Below are 4959 nucleotides of genomic sequence, written 5' to 3' on the forward strand. Positions count from 1 at the left end.
ATTTAACTAGGGTTGAATATGACCAAGTAAGAGAGGTAAGGATGGAGGTCATGTGCAAAAGGAATGGTAATAATAACTGGCCATGGGATTTAAGCAGGATAGGAAGGGGAATAAAACACAAGGGCAAAGGACTGTAAACTGATTATAGGGTTTAGCAAGGGGCGAGGAAACAGGTGACACAGATTGTTAGAGTTGGGGTACTTGACCCTCACACCAGTCACCGATAAACATTAACTTTTCCATTCCACTTGCATGTCACTGAGATGCATTTTAATCTACTGCTAATTGATGTTTCTGACTCCAATTTAGTCTGGAGAATAATGGAATTCACCAAGGGCAGAGTGGCCAGATTGGGGGATGAGATGACATGGGAGTGGAGGAAAGATCAGCTTAGGTTCAGAATCCTAACATGTGGTTTAGTGAGGAAGCAGTCAAGAGGAAGTGTCCGAGATAGACTAACACTTGACTAGAAGTTGAGAGTGTCCACTTGAATAGTACTTTGTGTATAACAAGTAGTTACTGAATATAATTAAAGAATGAAATTGAATGGATACAGGAATAGTGTTCACAGCCTGGAGGAACTAATTGAAAAGACATGATTTTCCTGAGAAAGATAATAAGTAGTGGCAGTAAATACGGTGAGAAGATGTAAATCTGAGAAATTTTCAGGGTAAAAATCAATAGGACTTGATGCAGAAGTTGGGGAGAAGTGGGCAGGAATGGAGAAAGGTAATGATGGTGACCTGACTGCTGACTTGTTTAATGGTGTGGATGGCAATGCCCCACAGTAAGATAAGGAATGGAAGAAAGGAGAATATTAGGCTAGTTGCCAATAGGAATGGTGAACGACACTGAGCTTATTGAGTCTGAGCTATCTGTGGGACATACGCATGGAGATGTCTAATGAGGGTGGAAAAATGGGCTCAGTCAAGACCCAAGCTTGAGGAACTCGCACTCTAAAGCCCCTCAGGCAAAAGCAAGCAGGATCCAACACAGAGCAAGGGCGCACGACCTTGGTCCCTTGCCTCTCTTACTCTCTCTCACCCACAGGTTTTGATCCCTGGTTCAGAGAGCTGAGATCCCAGGCCATGACTCCAGGTCAAAAAAGTACAAAACAGAAACAATACTGTAACAAATTCAATAAAGACTTTAAAGAGATCAGAGGTTTTCTGACCAGCTCAGTCATGTCTGGAAGAGGAAAAGGCGGCAAAGGCTTAGGCAAGGGTGGTGCCAAGCGTCACCGCAAAGTCTTGAGAGATAACATCCAAGGCATCACCAAGCCCGCCATTCGGCGCCTTGCTCGGCGTGGGGGAGTCAAACGCATTTCCGGCCTCATTTAGGAGGAGACCCGAGGCGTGTTGAAGGTGTTTCTGGAGAATGTTATTCGGGACGCGGTCACCTACACAGAGCACGCCAAGCGCAAGACGGTCACTGCCATGGATGTGGTCTACACGCTAAAGCGGCAGGGACGCACCCTCTACGGCTTCGGAGGTTGAGCTGCTGCCCCTGTGCTGTGTGTGACGACAATCTCAAAGGCCCTTTTTAGGGCCAAAAAAAAAAAAAAAAAGACTTTAAAGAATATGCTCCCCTTAAAAAAAAAAAAAAAGGTTACATGTCCAATCCCTATTATTTGACTTAGCAGTCCAGGACTGTGTTGTTCAGGACTCCATTCCAAGATATTTGTTTGCAATGGAACAGATGTATCAGAATCACTGGGCATTGTGAATAGCATCAATTAATAAAGAAAATCAATGATGATGGCCAAAGTTTCCAACATATAACTGTGATTGAGGGACCATGGCACAAACATGAAAGCCAGCAAAACCCAGTAGCCCCTGTAGTGGGTTCTGAATAAAGATGGATGCCAACCCACCAGGAAATAAGAGAAAGATGAAAAATAGATTATGAATAAAGGATAAAACTAGAATAAGATTACTCATTAAAGGACACACGACAAGATGTCATATATTCTGTGAAGAGAGGCTCAGAGGAACACTCCTAAGGTCAGGAAAAGTTGACATAAAAGGATAGGGGGAAAACATCAACTTTTCAGATAAAGCATCGACTAAGATGGAACTCCTTGGAAGGAAGGTTGTGACCAACCTAGACAGCGTATTAAAAAGCAGAGATTACTCTGCCAATAAAGGTCTGTCTAGTCAAGGCTATGGTTTTTCCAGTGGTCATGCATGGATGTGAGAGTTGGACTGTGAAGAAAGCTGAGTGCCAAAGAATTGATGCTTTTGAACTGTGGTGCTGGAGAAGACTCTTGAGAGTCCCATGGACTGCAAGGAGATCCAACCAGTCCATCCTAAAGGAGATCAGTCCTGGGTGTTCATCGGAAGGACTGATGTTGAAGCTGAAACTGCAATACTTTGGCCACCTCATGCAAAGAGCTGACTCATTTGAAAGGACCCTGATGCTAGGAAGGATTGAGGGCAGGAGGAGAAGGGGACAACAGAGGATGAGATGGTTGGATGGCATCACCGACTCGATGGACATGGGTTTGGGTGGACTCCTGGAGTTGGTGATGGACAGGGAGGCCTGGCGTGCTGTGGTTCATGGGGTCGCAAAGAGTCAGACACAACTGAGTGACTGAACTGAACTGAAGATGGAACTGCCAGTACCTGGGATCAGCCCCTTATTCAGGCAGTCCCCAAGTGGTGACACCTAAACTAAGAGGCAGGGTTCTTTGGTGGCACAGGTGTGTAAATCAGCACAGTATGATGGGACTTCCCTTGGCGGTCCAGTGCTTAATACCCTGGCCTTTCAATGCAGGGGGTGAGGGTTTAACCCCTGGTCAGGGAACCATGATCCCACATGCCACATGGTGTGGCAAAAAAAACAAAACAACAACAACAACAACAACAAAAAATATATATATACACACACACACATATAGTATATATATAAATGTTATATATATATATATATATGTATATGTATAGTGTGTGTGACATGCAAATTAAAAGAACATTGAAATACCCTGACTCACTTACTAGCATAACTAAAATTTAAAACCTAGCAATACCATGTGCAGAGAAGGATGTAGGAGCAACAAGAACTTTCACGTTTCAGTGGGAGTGCAAAGCAATAGAGTCACTTTGGAAAACAGTTTGACAGTTAAATGTACTCTTATCATAAGCCCCAGAAATCCTACTCTTAGGCATTTACCCAAGAAAAATAAAGATAGGTCCATGTAGGTCAAACAAAGACCTACATGTAAATTTCTCATCATCATAACCAAAAACTGCAAACTCAAATGTCCATCAACTGGTATAAGAATAAATGTTAACACAGCCATACGATGGGATACAGTCAGCAATGATAAGAAGCAAAGTACTGACACACCGGAACATGACCGCATCTGAAAAGCATTATGAATGTGAAAGAAGCCAATTGCTAGAGAATATAACCTCAAACTAGGGCTTCTCCAGTGGTTTAGCTGTAAAGCATCTGCCTTCAATGCAGGAGGCACAGAGATGCAGGTTTGATCTCTGGGTCCTGAGTCAGGAAGATCCCCTGGAGGAGGGAATGGCAACCCACTCCAGTATTCTTGCCTAGGAAATCCTATAGATAGAGGAGCCTGGTAGGCTACAGCCCATAGGATTGCAAAGAGTCAGACATGACTGAGCAACCGAGTGCACACACACACACACACATACACACACACACAACCTCAAACCACTTGCTCTTCAAATTTTAGCAAAAGCTCTGTTCTAAGACATTGTATTTATATGTGAAAAACATGTATTCAGTTTACTATTTCATTATATCAGTGATGAGCAAACAACTTTGCCAAGGGCAAGTTCCAAAAAAAAATAAAAATATTTGCAGGCTACAGGTTATTTTATAAATTATACAGACATGTATATTTTTTATCAGGAGGTACAGTATCTGCAACTGGGCTTAAGCATTTGTTTAATATTTCTCTAACCAGTGGCTCCAGATTATCTGGAAAATTTTCTGAAATGACAGAGACACACATCGTACAGTATCTGGTTTTAACTTTCGCCCTTGAATAGATGTTGCTGTTGTGTAAAGTATTCATGAAGTGCATCACTGTCCCAGATAACTGAGTCTTTATCTCTGGGTCACATCCAAGTCAGCTCCCACAAGCCCCCTTCTCTCCAGGCTCCGTCTGCCCCGTGTCTCAGTGAGCCGTGTGGTTAACCAGACCGTCTATACCATCTTGACTAGTTGATGGCTCACCATGGTGATGCTTACCACAGAAATGTAATAACTGTGTCTCTCAGCTCCAGAGAGAAAAGAAGGGGGTGGGGGAAATGCATGCATTTTCTTCATTGAAAAGAAGTAGAAACTCTCATCTTGAATAATGTTTGTGTAACACAAACATTCCCTTTGGAGACTCTTCTTTTTTTTAAGACCTTTTGCCTACACCATAAACAAGATGGAAAGACAACCCTCAGAATAGAAGAAAATATTTGCAAATGAAGGAACTGACAAAAGATTCATCTCCAAAATATACAAGCACTCATGCAACTCAATATCAAAACAACAACAACCTAATTTTAAAAAAATAGGCCAAATATCAAAATGAATCCGCCACAGGTATACATGTGTTCACTAATACAATTATGTAAAGTTTAAAAATAAAATAAAATTAAAAAAAAATTAAATTAAATTAAATTAAAAAATAGGCCAAAGACCTAAATAGACATTTCTCCAAAGAAGACATACAGATGACCAATAAACACATGGAAAGATGCTCAACATAGCTCATTATTAGAGAAATGTAAGTCAAAACTACTATGAGGTATCCCCTCACACCAAATCAGAATGGCCATCATCAAAAAATCTACAAACAACAAATGCTGGAGAGGGTGTGGAGAAAAGGGAACCCTCTTGCACTGTTGGTGGGAATGTAAATTGACACAACCACAATGGAGAACAGTATGGAGATTCCTTAAAAAATAAAAATAAAACTACCATGTGAGCCAG

General features: G+C 41.8%; 1 pseudogene; it reads left to right on the forward strand.

Annotated features, from left to right (window-relative positions):
• Window positions 1-1174: 1174 nt before the first annotated feature.
• LOC133236403 (histone H4-like) lies at window positions 1175-1546 on the forward strand (annotated as a pseudogene).
• The last annotated feature ends 3413 nt before the right edge of the window (window positions 1547-4959 follow it).

The sequence above is a fragment of the Bos javanicus genome, chromosome 23 (genome assembly GCF_032452875.1).
Source record: "Bos javanicus breed banteng chromosome 23, ARS-OSU_banteng_1.0, whole genome shotgun sequence".
Taxonomy (NCBI): domain Eukaryota; kingdom Metazoa; phylum Chordata; class Mammalia; order Artiodactyla; family Bovidae; genus Bos; species Bos javanicus.